Genomic DNA, 19,785 nt, shown 5'->3' on the forward strand with positions numbered 1-19,785 from the left:
CCATATCTCAAAGATGTCCCCAAAGATGTCCTCAGTTCAGCATTTGCAAAGGAATGAAGAAGATATTCTAACAGGGGAAATCTTCTCACATTCATTTGATAACATTGTTCCAAATCAACAATGTAACAATGTGGTAAGTTTGCGGACAGCACAAAGATTGGTGGATCTGCGGATAACGTTGAGGACCATTAGAGGATACAGCAGGATATAGATCGGTTGGAGACTTGGGCAGAGAGATGACAGATGGAGTTTAATCCGGACAAATATGAGGTAATGTATTTTGGAAGGTCAATTACAGATAGGAAATATACAGTAAATGGCAGAGCCCTTAACAGTATTGATAGGCAAAGGGATCTGGGTGTACAGGTATACAGGTCACTGAAAGTCACAACGCAGGCGGAGAAGGTAGTCAAGAAAGCATATGGCGTGCTTGCTTTCATTGGCTGGGGCACTGAGTTTAAAAATTGGCAAATTATGTTGCAACTTTATAGAACTTAGGTTGCACTCGGAATCAATTCTGGTCACCACACTACCAGAAGGATGAGGCTTTAGAGAGGGTACAGAGAAGATTTATCAGGATATTGCCTGGTATGGAGGGCATTAGCTATGAGGAGAAGTTGGAGAAACTTGGTACAGGTTTAAGGTGCAAGGGGCAAGGTTTAAAGGAGATGAGGTATGAAGTATGAGGCAGACTTTTTATACAGAGGGTGCCTGGAACTCGCTGTTGGGGGAGTAGTGGGAGTGGATACGGTAGTGACTTTTAAGGGGTGTCTTGACAAATACATGAATAGGATGGGAATAGAGGGATATGGTCCCTGGAAGGGTAGGGGGTTTTAGTTAAGTCGGGCGGCATGGTCGGTGCAGGCTTGGAGGGCCGAAGGCCCTGTTCCTATGCTGTAATTTTCTTTGTTCTTTATGGGTAAGGAGAAGCAGAATGGGATCAGAGGGGAGAGAGAGAGTCTACCTATAATAGTGCATCAACAGGTACGGACCATGCAGGGAATACTAGGGACAAAATAAAATTAAAGGTTCTTTATATGACTACATAAAGCATCTGCATTATAAGAGATGAACTAATAGCACAAATAGAGATAAATAGTTTAGACATAATCACCATTATAGAGACATGGGATCTGAAATTCCTCAGAGTGGCAATCAGTGTCTGATTGTCCTATAGATGCCCTGGTCCTACCAAAAGCTCAAAGATGGCTAATCCATTGTTTAAATTTTCTCAGAGCTAACAGTAATCTTGGCTGTTTGTGCTCTGCTGCTACTGCCAGTGAGAATGGTGAATTTGGCGCTCAAGTGGGAAAATTTGACCCCTTATTACAGAAGCACAGGTTACTCCTTGTAATCACATGTAGGATTTTATGGCCTCTATCAATTACAATCAGTTTCTCAACCTGATGTCTCCATTCATCTTCCATTTAACACTTTAACTGATAAAAATAAAATTGTGTGTGCTTGTGTGGATTTTGGAAGCCATAACAAAGCATCTCTGTGTTAGTGACTGCTGGGGGAGCTTGCTGAAGTATCAGGAATACTCTGAAAGGTAACTGTAAAATATTTTGACACGCACAAATGTCACTTGTAGATATGTATTTAATGCAATGATCCATCATTGGGATCTGTCCTGCAAAGGTAAGTTGACCCTTATACTGAGCAGCATTATGTAATTGTTACCATGCACTTCCAATTATCAAAAGTGCAATAATGCATTAAAATTGTAGAAAAAAGTAACCTTTGCTGTTGCATTTTGTAATGCGAATTAAATGGACTGACAGCTTTGGTGTTTTAAAAAACTCTGCTGTTGAAAGTTTAAAAAGAATTCTCCACAGCCACTCCCCTCCGTTGATCTTCAGTTTATTTACTAGTGTCACAAGTAGGCTTATGTTAACACTGCAGTAACTTCAGTTACTTCAGTGATCCCCTAGTCGCCGTACACTGGCACCTGTTCGAATACACTGAGGGAGAATTTAGCACCTAACCGGCATGTCTTTCAAACTGTGGGAGGAAACGGGAGCAAACTCAAGCAGACATGAGGACAATGTGCAAACTCCACATAGAGTGTGACCCAGTTGAACCTTGTTCCCTAGTGCTGTGAGGCAGCAGTGCTAACCACTGTGCCACCATGCCTGATAGGCAGGTCCTATGCTTTTAAGTGGAAATAGAACAACATTCTGATTCAGGCAATGAGCAGAAACATTTATGATGAAAGTTAGAACCGTTATGGGTGTTTGGCTGGATTTCAGAAGCTGACTTCAGCTCAACAACTAGTCCAATGATCAAAGAACGATTGGTAATTTTGTGAAACAGTAACAATAGAATGTAACTTTGATGTGGTTTCTTGTTTGTTTACAAAACAAAAGGCATTTAAAGGATCTCATTTTCTTATGCTGGAGTAGTTCATTCTTTCCAATATCAGTGACAGGGTGTTAGATTTCAGGGTTTCATTTGATTGTTGGAGGTTTAATTTTTTTCCAATGATTTATTGCTATTGCTTTTGCATGGTTTCTGTTGACTATACATGGACAATATATTGTGGATACTGATATGTGAATACTGAGGATACATGGGAGTGGGGTCATGGAGGTGATATGGGTGATCTGAGGGCACATGGGATTTGTGAGGCATAAGGGATTGAGAGGTGAGGTTTTGGCGGCCATTAAATGCTGTTGGGAGCTGGTTTACTATGTTGGAGAACAAGGACAGCTCAGTTAACTGGTCCCCTCCACACCCACACTCGACCCGCACTCCTCTGTGGCTTGAAAATACATTGTGAACCTGACCTTTGCATGAAAAGACACAATTCCCCAGAAAAGTCAAACTTTAATCAGGTATCTATTTCAAAAGAAGCAAAATGCTGTGCAGGTCAAATTTTCCCAAGCCCACAGGAAAACATGTCTCATGGGACCACAGTAGAAGACACAAATTACATTCCAGAACCAGAGCAACAGAGGTAATTAATATCAGAAAAGAAAAAATATCAGAGAAACTTGAGGAACTGGAATTTATGTAATAAATATGGGCGGCACAGTGACTAGCATTGCTGCCTCACAGTGCCAGGGACCCTGGTTCGATTCTAGCCTTTGGTTGGAGTGTATGAGTTTGCACATGCTTTCCGTGTCTGCTTGAGTTTCCTCCTGGTGTTCCAGTTCCCTCTCAAACTCCAAAGATATGCAGGTTAAGTGGATTGGCCATAATCAATGTGCAGGGTTATAGGGATAGGGTAAGAAGTGGGCCTAGGTATAGTGCTCTTTCAGAAGGTTGGTGAAAACCTGATGGGCCAAATGGCCTCCTTCTAATCTGCAGCGATTATGTTATGTTACAAATATAACAAATTTCCAGGGCCTGATAGCTGACATCCTAACATTTATTTATTAGTATCACAAGTAGGCTTACATTAACACTGCAATGAAGTTACTGTGAAAACCCCATCATTGCCATACTCCGGTGCCTGTCAGGTACCCTGAGAGAGAATTTAGCATGGCCAATGCACTTAACCAGCACGTCTTTCGGGCTGTGGGAGGGAACCAGAGTATCCAGAGCAACCCACGCAGACATTGGGGAAACATGTAAACTCCGCACAGACAGTGACCCAAGTTGGGAATCGAACCTGGGTCCCTTGCGTAGTGAGGGAGCAGTGCTAACCACTGTGCCACCGTGCTGCCCTAGTGTTCTAAAAAAATAGCTGCAGAGATCATGGATGTTCTGGCTACGATTTTCCAAAGTTCTCGAGACATGGAGTGGTCCCATCTGATTGGAATTTAAAAAGTGTAATAATGTTATTCAAGAAAGGAGAGAGACAAAATTACAAGCAATTAGTCTGATATGGGATATATTGGTATTGTTTCTCTGATACTTTTCTTCTCTGATATTAATTACCTTGGTTGCTCTGTTTCTGGTATATAATTTGTGTCTTCTACTGTGATCCCATGAGCCATGTTTTTCTGTGGGCTTGGGAAAATCTGACCTGCGCAACACTTTGTTTCTTCTGAAATACATACCTGACTAACGTTTGACTTTTCTTGGGAATTTTGTCGTTTCATGCCAGGGTCAGATTCACAATGCATTTTGCAAAACACAGAGGAGTGCAGGTTGAGTGTGGGCGTGGAGGAGGCTGAACTAGCAATCCAAGGATTCAGGGTAATACTCTTGGGACCTAGGTTTGAATCCCATTATGGCAGATGATGAAATTTGAATTCTACAAAAATCTGGAATTAAAAGTTAATGATGACCATGAAACAATTGTTGGAAAACCCATTTGGTTCACTACATTGTCCTTTAGGGAAGGAATCTGCTGTCCTTACCTGGTCTGGCCTACATGTGACTCCATAACCACAGAAATATGGTTGGCTCTAAAATGCCCCATGTTCAAGACAATTAGGGATGGGTAATGGATGCTGGCTCAGCCAGTGAATGATTTTTAAAAAATCAATTATTGGAAAAATGCTGGAATCTATTATTAAGGAAGTTTCAACAATGAAAATCACAGTATGATGAAACAAAGTCAACATGGTTTTACAAAAGGGGAATCACGTTTGAGAATTTTGCTGGAGTTTTGTCAGGATGTAATTGGTTGGGTAGATAAAGGAGATCCAGTAGATTTAGAAGACGTTTGAGTATTCCCTAAATGGTGAGAGATTAGAAAGTGTAGGTGTACAAAGGAACCTGGGTGTCATCGCAACTGAGTCACTGAAAAATAACATGCAGGTGCAGCAAGCAATTAGGAAAGCTAATTGTTAGCCTTTATTACAACAGGATTTGAATATACTAGTAGCAAAGTCTTGCTTCAATTGTATAAAACCTTCATAAGGTCACATCTGGAGAACTGTGTGCAGTTTTAGTCCCCTTACCTTAGGAAGGGGATTATTGACATGGAGGGAGTGCATTGGAGGTTCTGAGAAGGCAGGTTTGTCCTCTGAAGGGAGATTGGGAAATTAGGCCTGTATTATCTAGAGTTTTTAATGAGAGGAGATCTCGTTGAAACCTACAAAATACTTAAAGGGATAGACACGATGGATGCAGGTAAGATGTTTCTCCTGGTTGGGGGGTCTAAAACTGAGGCACACAATTTTAAATTAAAAGGGAAGATACACATGAATAAAAGCACCCAAAGGCCATGGATTGTAATCCAGTAAGGAGTCATTTGATACAGCAGAGAAAGAGTGGGAGAGGATCAGTAAAGAAGATTGTTTCAATTTATAAAGTGCAGTATTTCTGAATGTTCACTGCTAGGTGTACAAGAGCTCATTCTACCATTTTGAAATTTATTTTTTAATGATTTATTCTTTCATACAACGTGGGCTTTGATAGCTAGGCCAGTACTTTTTGCCCATCTGGAATTATCCTTGAAAAGGTGATGGTGAGCTGCCTTTTTGAAGTTCTGGAGTCCATGTGGTGTAGGTACACCCAAAGTGCTGTGAGGGTGGGCATTAAAGTATTTCGACACAGCGACTGTGAAGGAATAGTGATATATTTCTAAGTAATGGATGGTGTGTAGATTGGAGGGCAATTTGCAGGTAGTGGTGTTCAAATAGGCAGAATTTTCCCAAGTTTGTCAGAGTGTCAGCTTCGGACTGAAAACTGGCGTGTATCTTTCCACATGCGCAGCCAAGTTTTCACTCAGAGTTTCTGGCACTCAGAGAATCTGGGGGGTATGATTTGTGTCATCACAGGGCAGGAGCTGATAGAGCTGTCAAGGCCGGGTCAGAGAGTGCTCTCCCACAAGCATTGGGGTGAGCCCCCACCACCACACGGACTTCTCACAGGCATCGGATCCAACCCCACTCCCACGCATCTGACCCACTCCCCTCCCACCCCCTTCCTCCCTCATGGGCGTTGGACCAACACCACCCCATCCCCTCCTCACAGGTATCAGGGGAACGCCCTCACCACTTATAAGGGGAACCCCCCAAATGGGGTTTCCTTAGCCGAGGCAAGTAGCTGCTTTAAGCCTGAAGATGATATTAAAATATATTACAAAATATGCCCATTAGGCCCACATCCTTCCTGGGCATGAACTTGATCGCATGATCATATGGGGGCTGGGAAGATCACATTTCAAAAATCTCCTTCGAGCACATCCTGTTTTTGGCCATGCGCGAGAATTAGCATCCTTTATGGGACTTGTGACTGCAGCGAGCGCAGCCATTAAATCATGGCCATAGTGACTGCTGCCTTTGTCCTTCTGGGTGGCAGAGGTTGTGGTTTGGAAGATGCTGTCAAAGGAGATTTGTTAAGTTGCCACAGTGCATCTCGTAGACGCTACATGCTGCTGCCACCATGGTGATGGAAAGAACGAATGTTTAAGGTGTAGGATAGCATAACAGTCAAGCACACTGCTTTGTACTGGATGGTGTTAAGCTTTGAGTGTTGTTCGCAAGTGAAGGGTATCCTGGTTTGTACCTCGTGGACAGGCTCTGGGGAGTCAGGAGTGAGCTACTAGCTGCAGAATTCTCAGCTCTGCTCTCCTTGCCATAGCATTTGTATGGCTGATCCAGTTTTTGGTCAATGGTAACCATAAACTGTGCCCTAACACCTTCACCAAGAAAGTCTCCAGTAAGAGTGAGCGAACGCAGTCATTTAGACCATTTTTGACCTTAAACACTGCAGGTACTGATCTGAATTTGGTGTTAAGTATCTCGAGAAGGAAAAAGAATAAACAGGATGATAACTCGAATTGCCGTTTTCAAAAGCTTTGAAATGGTTTTAGAATATTTTCTATTTAAGATACACCTGCTACCCTGATACCATCAATGTGGGTGGACCACGTAAACTGTAGCAGTCACCTCACCCCTGTTGATGACAATATGACGTTGTTGACATATGCGTTAACCTCACCACCACATCCTGTACTTGAGGGGGAATCTTGAGATGAGATGAGCTTGAGATGCAATAAAGCACCCGTTAGCCTAAGTAAGGAAAACTCCTTACAGTGACTTTAGTCTGAAAATTACATGCCTTTGGGTAAATAAAAAAAAGACTTGTATTTCAATAGCATCTTCCATCCAACTAAGAGATTACTACTGAACTGTAATCACGGTCATAATGTACGAAACACAACAGCCAATTTGTGCACAGCAAGATTCCACAATGTGTGAATGACCAGATAATCTGTTTTTGTCGTACTGATTGAAGGATAAGTGTATAAATGTTGGTCAGGAAATTAACCATAGCTCTTTCTGCTCTTCTTCAAAATACCGTCACAAGGTTTTTTAAGCCTATCCAAGAGAGCGGAATGGGCTCTTAGTTTTCAACTAAAACTACCACCTCCAGCAGAGCTGCATCCCCTCAGAACTGCACTGTCAATCTGTACTTTTGTGCTCTAGCCCTGGAGTGGGAACTTGAACCCATGACCTTCTGACTCAGAGATGGGGGTGCTACCAACTGAACCATAGTTGACATTAAAAAAAATGCTAATTAAGAGGGGGTGGTTAGAAGGCAGTTGTGGGCCAACAGCTTTAAATCAGTGCCAGGTTTAAAAGGAGGCCTGGTGTAGACAGCGGGCAGCGGAGTGAGAGGGAAGCAGAGTGAGCTATTAGGGCTTAATATCAAAAAGGGCTTGAGGGAAAAAAGGCCAGGTGAGTTCGTTTGAAAAACAAGGAAAAAAAAAATTTTTTTTTTCAAAACTACTACAGTGAATAATGGAGGGGCATGTGATGTGTGGTTTCTGTATGATGTGGGAACTGGTGGACTCCAGGGTCCATCCCAGTGACCATGTCTGCAGGAAGTGCAGGTTTCTGGAGGAGCTCCAGCTCAAGGTAGATGAGCTGGCCTCTGACCTACAGACACTGAGGCTCATCAGGGGGAGAGAGGGTGCCATTGTCAATGGGGTGCAAGTGACAGTCACCCCCCCTAGACTGGCTAACTCTAAGGGTCAGGGACAAGAGGGGGCTTCTGGGAGGAGGAAGGGGGGTGAGGAGCGGAGGAAGGAGAGTGGGGAGAGGAGGAAGGAGGGTGGGGAGCGGAGGCCTCAGCCTCTTAATCTGCATAACAGGTTTGAGGTTCTTGCTTCCAGTCTGGAAGAGGACAAGGCAGGTGAGGTTGGTGAGCAAACTGCACACGGTACAGTGCTGCAGCAGGACATAGGCAAAGAGAAGGGGAAAAGGAACGTAGTAGTGATTGGGGATAGTGGGGTGAAGGGTATTGACACTGTCCTTTGTCACAATGACAAAGTGCACAGAAGGGTGTGTTGTCTGCCTGGTGCTCGGGTACGGGATGTTGCAGCTGGGCTGCAGAGGAACCTGGAGTGGGAGGGTGAGAATCCGGTCGTTGTGGTACATGTGGGTGCCGGCGACGTAAGCAAAATGTGGACTGAGGATCTGGGGAGGGAGTATGAAAAGCTGGGAATGGAATTAAAAAGTAGAACCGACAAAGTGGTCATCTCTGGGCTACTGCCTGAACCGAGTGCAGACGGGCATAAGGTTGACAGGATTAAGGAAGTGAATGGGTGGCTCAGGGATTGGTGTGGGAGGAATGGGTTTGAATTTATGGGGCATTGGCACCAGTATTGGGGTAGGTGGGACCTGTTCGGGCGGGATGGGGTTGGTCTGAACCGTGCTGGGACCAGAGTGCTGGCGAATTGAGTAAAGAGGACTGTAGACAGGGCTTTAAACTAATTGGGGGGGGGAAAGGTGCGAGGGTAGGTGACGTTACGAGGTCTAAAGTTAAGGATAGGGTACAGGTAAGGGAAGAGGCCAAGGATGTCCCAATAATAGAGGGAGTAGGGGGCGTGAGTAAGGTTGGTGGCGTTACGGCAAATAGGGTCCAGGTGAAGGCTGGGATGAAAGCGCTTTATCTGAATGCACGAAGCATTCGGAATAAAGTGGATGAGCTGATGGCGCAGATCGACACAAATGGATACGATCTGGTGGCCATTACAGAGACGTGGCTGCAAGGTGACAGGGACTGGGAGCTGAATGTACAGGGGTATCAAGTGTTTAGGAAGGATAGGCAGGAGGGAAAAGGGGGGGGCGTAGCTCTGCTGATTAAGGATAACATCAAGGTGGTAGCAAGGGATGATATTGGAGCCAAGGAGCAGAACGTGGAATCGTTGTGGGTGGAGATTAGGAACAGCAAAGGGAGGAAGACGCTGGTGGGTGTCGTCTATTGGCCCCTGAATAATGATCTGGAGGTGGGGCAGGCTGTTAACGCGCAAATAAGTGCGGCGTGCAGGAATGGGACGGCCGTAGTTATGGGGGATTTCAATCTGCATATTGATTGGTCGACCCAAGTTGGACGCGGTGGGCTCGAGGAGGAGTTCTTGGAATGCTGCCGGGATAGTTTCCTGGAACAGTGCGTGTTGGAGCCGACGAGGGAGAGAGCTATCTTGGATCTCGTGCTATGTAATGAGGCGGGTAGAATTAGGGACCTTGCGGTGAAGGATCCTCTTGGGGAGAGTGATCATTGTATGGTGGAGTTTCTGGTGCAGATGGAGGAGGAGAAAGTGGGTTCCTGGACACGCGTACTTTGTTTGAATAGAGGGGAGTACGGTAGGATGAGAGAAGAATTGGCGAATGTTGACTGGGGGAGTGCGTTGGAAGGTAGGTCTGCTGAGGAGCAGTGGAGGATCTTTAAGGAGATCTTTCTTGGTGCTCAGCGGAAATTTATTCCGATGGTCAAAAAGGACAGTAGGAGGAGAGGTAATAAGCCGTGGATAACGAAGGAGGTGAAGGAAAGTGTTAAATTAAAAGCGGAGGAATTTAGAGTAGCTAAGAGTAGTGGGCGAGAAGAGGATTGGGAGAGGTTTAAATGTCAACAAAGATTGACAAAGAAGTTGATAAAGAAGGGTAGGAGAAACTATGAAGCTGGGCTAGCGCTTAATATAAAAAAGGATAGCAAGAGTTTTTATAAATATATAAAAAGGAAGAGGCTGGCTAGGGTGAACGTTGGTCCTTTAGGGGATGAGAAAGGGGACCTAGTGGTAGGGGATGGGGATATGGCTAAGGTATTGAATAACTTTTTTGTTTCTGTCTTCATGGAGGAGGACGTGAATAATTTGCCGGGTGTTAGTGATGGAAAGATGGTAGGACTGGAGGGTCTCAATGACATTACTGTTACTAGAGAGGCGGTGCTCGACAGACTGGAGGGGCTGATTGTGGACAAGTCCCCAGGACCGGATGGAATGCATCCGAGGGTTCTGAAAGAAATGGCGGAGGTGATAGTGGATGCCTTGGTGGTTATTTTCCAGACGTCGCTGGATTCTGGGGAAGTGCCGGAGGATTGGAAAACGGCTAATGTTACGCCGTTGTTTAAGAAGGGTGCCAGGCAAAAGGCGGGGAATTATAGGCCGGTTAGTTTAACGTCTGTGGTAGGTAAAATGTTAGAATCCGTCATTAAGGAGGAAATTGCGAGGCATCTTGAAGGGAATTGCTTGATAGAGCAGACGCAGCACGGTTTCATTAAAGGGAAGTCGTGTCTGACAAATTTACTGGAGTTCTATGAGGATGTGTCTAGGGCGGTGGATAGAGGAGAGCCGGTGGATGTGGTCTTTCTGGATTTTCAGAAGGCGTTTGACAAAGTACCTCACAAGAGGTTATTGCAGAAGGTCGAGGGACATGGAGTTGGGGGTAGGGTGTTGGCGTGGATAGAGGATTGGTTGTCAAATAGGAGGCAGAGAGTGGGGGTCAACAGGTGCTATTCGGATTGGCGGATGGTGACTAGTGGAGTGCCCCAGGGGTCGGTGCTGGGGCCTCAGCTTTTTACCATTTATATAGATGATCTGGAGGAGGGAACCGAGTGTAGGGTGTCGAAATTTGCTGATGACACCAAGATTGGGGGAACGGCAAATTGTGCGGAGGGTGTGGAGAGACTGCAGAAGGATCTAGATAGGCTGGGCGAATGGGCCAGGAAATGGCAAATGGAATTTAATGTTGGCAAGTGCGAGGTGGTCCACTTTGGTAGGAATAATGGTAGGAAGGACTATTACTTACGTGGCAAAAAACTGCAGCAGGCGACGGTGCAGAGGGACCTCGGGGTCCTTGTGCATGAGTCGCAAAAACCCAGCTTGCAGGTGCAGCATGTGGTCAGGAAGGCGAATGGGATGCTGGCCTTCATAGCGAGGGGGATTGAATATAAAAGTAGGGAGGTCTTGCTGCAGCTGTATAGGGCATTGGTGAGGCCGCAGCTGGAGTACTGTGTGCAGTTTTGGGCGCCGCACCTGCGCAAAGATATTTTGGCCTTGGAGGGAGTGCAGAGGAGGTTTACTAGGCTGATACCGGAGTTGAGGGGGTTGAGCTATGAGGAGAGGCTGAATAAACTGGGCTTGTACTCGTTAGAGTTTAGAAGAATGAGGGGAGATCTCATTGAGACGTATAAGATGATGAAGGGGATGGATAGGATAGAGGTGGAGAGACTCTTCCTGCTCAAAAAAGACAGTAGGACTAGGGGGCACAGTCTCAAGATAAAGGGGGGGCGGTTTAGAACGGAGTTGAGGAGGAACTTCTTCACTCAAAGGGTGGTGAATCTCTGGAATTCTCTGCCCGTTGAAGTGGTGGAGGCTGCCTCGCTAAATATTTTTAAGAAGTGGGTTGATGGGTTTTTGATAGGAGAGGGGATTAAGGGTTATGGGGAGAGGGAGGGAAAGTGGAACTGAGCAGCGACAGATCAGCCATGATCTTATTGAATGGTGGGGCAGGCTCAAAGGGCTAGATGGCCTACTCCTGCTCCTATTTCTTATGTTTCTTATGTTTCTTATAAATGGAACAGTCACAACGATGGGCACCTTGTCTCCTCTGTACTTACATTGATAAGACAGGACTTATTTAAAAATGTAACAAAACCTCACATTTCTATCCATAGGTTTACAGGAACGGCAACATGCGGGAAACAAACAATCTCCTGCATTTCTTTCTAAAAAGACATATTCCTCATCAGAGTTGCTAAAAACTTATCCATTTGAATACTATTCGATGTCCTGTGGAAATGCTCACAGTGGGTTTCCAAGATTACATCCAATGTATTATTCCTCTGCTCAAGTACAGCAATGTTTAAATTTGACTGTCCCTTCAAGACTACAAGAAAGAACAGCCAAGCTCTCATCAAATGCAACTACCAATTCCTGCTTCAACTGAAGGTATCTTCTGTTGTTGGGGAGGGGAGTTCTCTTATAGAATGAAATCTTTGATTTATGTTCCTTTTTTTATGTGTTATTCAGAACTGTGACACTTTCTGAATAAAACTGATGGACCGATAGATTGTATAGATTGATGGACAACTAAAGACCATAAAATGTAGGAGCAGAATTAGACCATTCATAGAATCCCTACAGTGCAGAAGGAGGCCATGCAGACCATCGAGTATGCACCCACCCAGACTCTATCCTCGTAACCCCACATATTTACCCGGCTAATCCCCTAACACTAGGGTGAATTTAGCATGGCCAATTAACCTAACCCACACATCTTTGGAGTGTGGGAGGAGCACCCGGAGGAATACCACAGGCAGAACGTGCAAACTCCACACAGACAGTGGCCCGAGGCTGGAATTGAACCCAGGATCCTGACGCTGTGAGGCAGCAGTGCTTGTCACAGTGCCGCCGGCCAATCACGTCCATCCCACCATTCAACGAGATCACGAGTGATCTGATATAATCCTCAACTTGACTTTCCCACCTTATCCCCATAACCCTTGAGTCCCTTACTGGCGAAAAATCTGTTATTTCAGCCTTGAACATACTTAACAATGCAGCCTCTACAGCTCTCCACGGTAAATACAGGGTGAAGAACAATCAAACATGCAGATAACTAGATTTAAAAAAAAAGATTCCTTCAACGACAGAATAAAGCATCTCATTTTAATGACAGAAAATTGATGGGGGAAGCTGTATCATGTGGCTAAATTCTTTTTGGCACCAATGCAGACCATCCAATTGGATGTTATGCTGGGAAACCAAGAACTGTGTTTTCTTTTAAAACATGGAAAGACATTACATTATTTGGACACTTTTTTTTAAGTTCTTGTGTTCACATGGACTATGAGTGAGCGTGCCTTTTCCAAGAAATCCCCTGACCAGCATGGCACTTGAGGAGGAGAGCTATTTGCTTCTTTGAACAATAGTTATGCAAATGGCTAGAAAAAAAATGAAACTTTTAAAGGCAAGTCATTACTGGAAATTGCCAGACAGAGATGAGCTTTAGGTTTTGAACTTGTTGTTTTGAACTCAGTTGGGAATGAATTGAGAGGCAGGGAAGCTGCCCTCTCCTGCTCTCCTTGTCTTGGCTAAAACACAGTGTGATTATCAGTATCCAGCTAGGAATCCTCATCTCAGTGGAACACATTTGTATTTAGAAACCCGAGAGGTTACGACAAGAAGGACTGATCCATCTAATCCTCGCCGAAGCTCCGTTGGTTAGAGATTCCAGACATTGACTGGGACAAGTGATCTGTCTTAACACAAGGAGCTCCAGAACAATAGCATCAACACCCTGCAAACTTTATCCATTGTTTTCATAGAACTTTTTCTCCAACCATGCATCACTGTGGAGACCTTATTTGTTTATCCTTTGTTTATTCATGTGCATGTGTATGTGTGCTGGGGAATTTTAAATATGGTACATAATTAGATAGTTACACTTCCAGATCACAGCCATGTGTTAACCAGTTCTTCCAACTTATGTTGAGAAAAATAAGTTTTGTTTTATTATACATCAATTATTCTGAGTTTATTAAAGTAAACCTGTTAAATTCTCTATTATTCTGGATCTAATACTGCCTTCCATTTTGGTGATTGAATTAAACTTTTAAACTAAAGGTGTGACCTGTGGAGTAGTGGGGTTAGATAAACTGTGCATTTCTCCCATCCCAATCGTAACAGTTACAATAACTTCTGTGCTTTCCCTTTGTCCCACAAGTCACCTTTCCCCAGACACAATCCACCGTTCCCACCCTACCCTCGCTCTGAACCCACAATTCTCCAATTTTCCACACCCTCTCTGACCTTATCTTGTCCATGAAAAACAAGTCTCATTTTCTTGGCCCATTTCCACTAAACTGTGGACAAAACAAATTCCTTTCTCCATGCTAACGAACATTGTAAATGGGTCCCCTGCCTGATATACTAACCCATCCCATTTTAGACCACTGCCAGCACTCCCCTTCTTAATAAAGCACCCTCAACCCTTCTGCCCTTGAAACATATTATCCTGCCTTTAAATTCATTTTGTTCTCCAAATTCCTTTGAAAAGTTTCCACCTTTCAAATCCATACTCATCTCGCCTACCACTCCCTGTTTGTATCTCTCCAATCTGGTTTCTGCACCTCTCACAGAACCAAGTCACAAATGGCATTCTCTCTGTCCACGGTACATTATCCCTCCACAATCTTCTCTATCTCTCTGGAACCTTTGACATAGTTGTTCAGCTATTTTCAGCTATCAGCTTTCATTTGATCAGTGGAATTGCCCTCACTACATCTCACTTCTATCTATCTGATCATAACCAGAGTATCTTTACCAATGGCTTCTCAGAATCAATAGCATTTCAGCTCATCACCCGAAACCATGATGTTAGCTTCTACGTGTAATGCTGATGGCACCCAGCTCTACTCTTCTATCACTGCTCCTCACTGCTTTTGTGATGTCGGATTGGTTTGCATCCAGTCTTGTATCAACTACTATATCCTGCAAGCCAAACATTATGACTAAACCATTCTAATCCCAATTGCACACTCGATACACCCATAATATCCCGCTGCCAAGCTGAACCTGACTTCTCAGTCTGGGCTGAGCTTCTAACCCTGTAACTTATCCAACACAACTTCTGCTTGCTTCCATTTCTGGAACACCACTCTCTGTGGCCTCTGCCTGATCCCATCTGCCACTCAGACCCTCATCCATGCCTTTGTGATCTGCAGATTCAACTAACTCAATGCTATATTCTGTCTTCTGTAAAGTTCAGCTCAACCAGAACTCTGCTGTTTATCGACCCTGTCTTTGCTGATCAGCATTGGCTCCCAGTACTCCAAAACCTTAAATTTAAAACTCCAATGCTTATGTTTAAGTCTGCCATTGGCATTGTCCCTCCCTATCTCAATAACCTTCTCTCTTTCTACAAACAACCTTGCCTGATCCAAATACTTTATAGTCTCTGACAACTTACTCATTCCTTTTGCTCCCTTTGCCCCACAATTGGCAGCCATGCCTTCAGCCATTTAAGCCTCACCCTGGATTTCTCTCTCAAAACCTTTTGACCAGCCTCTCCTCTTCTAAAAGCCTGATTAAATACATCTCTTTCACCAACTTCTTGCTCATTCTTCCAAATATCTGTTCCTTTAGATTTCCATCAACTTTTTCTTCCTGTTATGGACTGGAGGATATTTATCTTTAAAGGCAGTACACTATCCACTGTTCACATACTCCATGACTATCACGGCCAGCTACTTATACTGGGCAACTAGCATTAAACCTATATCATCTCCATGGATCCTGAGCATATTTTTGCATGTCCTTCTGTCCTATGCATCTTAAGATAGTTACTATTGACAGGATAAATATTAGATTGGTTTAGTCTCAATACTGCTTTTTTTGTGATCTAACTGGGCAAGCATCTCATTTGGACAGCTTCCCACTTTTTTTTGATCCACTAATTTCCAGCACAGGAAACTACATTGCTTGTTTTTAGACTGCAAGGCAGAATGTATCACAATTAAAATGCTAAGCCACATCAAGAGGGCAGTGAACAGTTCCATCCTGATGGCCTCACTAAGCGACTATTACTGTTGTAATACCTGTTTTGGAGTGTCCCTTCTGAGGTAGCTCTCTCTGTCTCTCTCATTCATAGGGACATATGAATTGGGAACAGCAGCAGGCCATTCAGCCCTCAGGCCTGTTCCTCCATTCAATAAGATCATGTCTGATCTGCTTGTGGCTTTATTCCACATTCTGCCTATCCCCATAACTTTTTGACCCCCTTGTTAGTCAGGAATCTATCTACCTCTGCCTTAAAAATATTAATTGACCTTGCTTCCACTCCTCTCTGGGAAAGAGAGTTGCAAAGATTCACAACCCTCTGAGGGAAAGAAATTTCTTCTTATCTCCACCTTAAATGGGAGAATTCTTATTTTTAAACCATGTTCCCCAGTTCTAGTCTCTCCCATCAGGGGAAACATCCTTTCAGCATTCACCCTGTCAAATCACCTCAGGATCTTATATGTTTCAATAAGATCACCTCTTAATCTTCTAAACTCCAATGGATACAGGCACAGCCTGCCCAACCTTTCTTTGGAAGGTACACTTCAGCCCCAAACCTTGGGTATCAGTCAAGTGAACTTCCTCTGTTCAGATTATATATCCTTTTGTACAAAAGGAGACCAAGGCTGTACTCCGTACTCCAGATATGGTCACACCAAGATTATGTACAACAGTAGCAAAAGACCCCTACTTTCACATTCCATTCCCCTTGCATTGAAAGACAACATTTCATTCGCCTTCCTAATCAGTTGCTGTACCTGTAGATTAACATTTTGTGATTCCTGTACCAAGACACACGCATCCCCTCTGTACCTCAGAGTTCTGCGTGCTCTCTCCATTTAAACAACATGCTGCTTTTCTATTCTTCCTGCTAAAGTGGACAAGTTCACGTTTTCCCCACATTATATGCTATCTGCCAAATTTTCCCTCACTCACAACCTATCTATGTCCCTTTGCAGATTCTTTTAAAGCTTACTTTCCTGCCTATCTTTGTGTCATGATGTGGAGATGCCGCCGTTGGACTGGGGTAAGTACAGTAAGAAGTCTGACAACACCAGGTTTAAGTCCAACCGATTTATTTGATAGTAAACTCACAAGCTTTCGAGGTTAACCTCTTCGTCACGTGAATGGAGAGTTCTGGCCTCAGACAGAGCATATAAAGCACAGACAGTTTACAGATTACTGATTAGAATGCGAATCTTTACACGTAACCTGCTATTCAAGTCCTAAAGTGGCCGCACTATCTGTATCCCCCGTGACTTGCCTGGGTTTGCAAAACCTCACTTACTGTACTGTCTGGAGACAATACACATCTCTTTAACCTGTGATCAGTGCTCCTTCCACTCACATTGTTGGCCACTTTAGGACTTGAATAGCAGGTTAGGTGTAAAGATTCGCATTCTAATCAGTAATCTGTAAACTGTCTGTGCTTTATATGCTCTGTCAGAGGCCAGAACTCTTCATTCACCTGACGAAGAGGTTAACCTCAAAAGCTTGTGAGTTTACTATCAAATAAATTGGTTGGACTTAAACCTGGTGTTGTCAGACTTCTCACTGTCTTTGTGTCATCAGCAAATTTAGCAATCGAACCACTCGTTACCTCTTGCCAATCGAAAATTACCACTTGTTCCCACTCTCCACTTTCCGTTTGTCAACCAATCCTCTATGCATACTAATAAGTTGCCCCGGACACCATGTACCATTATTTTTCACAGTAATCTTGTAGCACCTTTTCAAACTACTTTCTGGAAATCTAAGTACAGCTTATCTACAAGCTCCCCTTTATCCACATTGCTTGTTACTTGCTTACAGTTTAAGTTTATTTATTAGTGTCCTAAGTAGGCTCACATTAACACTGCAATTAAGTTATTGTGAAAATCCCTTCATCGCCACACTCTGGCACATGTTCAGGTACATTGAGGAGGAATTTAGCATGGCCAATGCACCTAACCAGCATGTCTTTTGGATTGTCGGAGGAAGCCAGAGCACCCGGAGGAAACCCATGCAGACACGGGGAGAACGTGCAGACTCTGCACAGACAGTGACCCAAGCCAGGAATTGAACCCAGGTTCAAATGCCAGAGATTTAAGACCTCTGGCATTGTGAGGCAGCAGCACTAATCACTGTCCCACTATGCTGCTCGTACTCAAATTACTCAAAAAATCAGTCAAACGTGATTTCCCTTTTACAAAACCACATTGATTCTCCTTGAACACATTGAGATTTTCTAAGTGCCCTGCTCTATCCTCATTAGTAACAGATGCCAGCAATTTCCCCACGTCACAGCAATTTCTCTACAACAGATGCTAAGCTAACTGGACTGTAGTTTCCTGCCATCTGTCTTGTTCCTTTCCTGAGAGAAATTTGCTATTTTCTTGTTATTTTCCAATCTGATGGGACCTTTCCAGAATCTATGGAATTTTGGAAAATGAAAACCGATGCATTTACAATCTCAGCAGTTACTTCTTTTCAGACCCTGGGCTGAAATCCATCAGAACCTGGTGACTTTTTAGCTTTTCGTTCGAATAATTTTCTTAATACCCTTTCCCTGGTAGTTGTAATTGTTTTAAGTTTTCCTCCCTCCATTTAACCTCCTGATTCACATTTTTCTGGGATGTTATTTGTATCCTCTATAGTGAAAATAGATGCAAAACCTTAGTTCAATTCATCCGCCATTTTCTCATTTCCCAATATTCATTCCCCATTCTCAATTTCTAGAGATTGAATGGTCATTTTATTTTCTATTTTCCTTTCCAAATACCTATAAAAAACCTTACTGTCTGACAGCACAGTGACAAAGGGGGTGGCACTGCTGCCTCACAGCACCAGGAACCCTGTTTCGATTCCAGCCTTGGGTGGCTGTCTGAGTGCAGTTTGCACGTTCTCCCCATGTCTGTGAGGGTTTCCTCCCAGTGCACTGGTTTCCTCCTACTGTCCAAAGATGTGCAGGTTCAGTGGATTGACCATGCTAAAATTGCCCCTTGGTGTCCCAAGGTGTATAGGTCAAGGAGAATTAGTGAGATAAATACATGGAGTTACAGGGATAAGGCTTGGATAAGATGGTAAGTTGATGCAGACTCGATGGGCCAAATGGCCTCCGTCTGCACTGTAGGGATTTTATGATTTATATTTCTAGCTATCTTTCTGTCATACTCTAATTTCTTATTAATCTTTTAGTTATTATTTGCGGTCCTTTATATTCTGTCCAATCTTCTGACCGACCACTCATCTCTGCAGAATTAAATGCTTTTTCTTTCAACTTGATACTATCTTTAACTTTAGTTAGCCATGGATGATGTATCCTCCCTTAAGAATCTTTCTTTCTTACTGGAATGTATCTTTTTTGAGTATTCCGAAATATCTCCTTCCTCATCACTACTTAACCTAACTACCAGTTCACTTTAGTTAGTTCAGTCTTCTGCCCTCATAATTGCCTTTATTTAAGTTCAAAATACTAGTCTGAGATCCACTACTCTCTCCCTCAATTGAATATTAAATTCAATAATATTATGATCACTGTTATCTTGGAGCACCTTCACCACGTGGTATTTAATTAATTCTGGATGGAAGCAAATTATTGTAGACGCTGGAATCTGAAACCAAAAGAGAACATGCTGGAAAATCTTAGCAGGTCTAGCAGCATCTGCAAGCAAAGCTTTGACAAAGGGTCATCTGAAATTGAAATGTCAGCTCTTTTCTCTCCTTATAGATGCTGCCAGACCTGCTGAGATTGTCCAGCATTTTCTCTTTTGGTATTTAATTAATCCTGATTCATTGCACGTATCAGATTGAGTATAGCTTGCTCGCTGCCTGGTCTAAACCATGCTGCTCTCAGAAACTATCCCAAAAACATTCAATGAACTTATCACCATCCAGGCTACCTGGCCAGTCTGATTTGTCCAATTGATAAGTAGATTAAAATCACCCATGATTATTTTAACTGTATCCTTGTCATAAGCCTCCATTATTTCTTCATGTACACATGGTCCTACAATGCAGTTACTGTTAGAGACCTATAAACTGTTCCCCACAAGTGACTTTTTACCTTTACCATTTCTCATCTATGCCCAAACTGATTCCATAAGATCATCTCTCTC

General features: G+C 43.5%; 1 protein-coding gene across 1 annotated transcript in view; it reads right to left on the reverse strand.

Annotated features, from left to right (window-relative positions):
• scml4 (Scm polycomb group protein like 4) overlaps positions 1-19,785 on the reverse strand; it is a 124,464-nt gene that overhangs the window by 60,973 nt on the left and 43,706 nt on the right. The window lies entirely within an intron of this gene.

The sequence above is a fragment of the Carcharhinus amblyrhynchos genome, chromosome 7 (genome assembly GCF_965287045.1).
Source record: "Carcharhinus amblyrhynchos chromosome 7, sCarAmb.v2.hapA, whole genome shotgun sequence".
NCBI classification, from domain to species: Eukaryota; Metazoa; Chordata; class Chondrichthyes; order Carcharhiniformes; family Carcharhinidae; genus Carcharhinus; species Carcharhinus amblyrhynchos.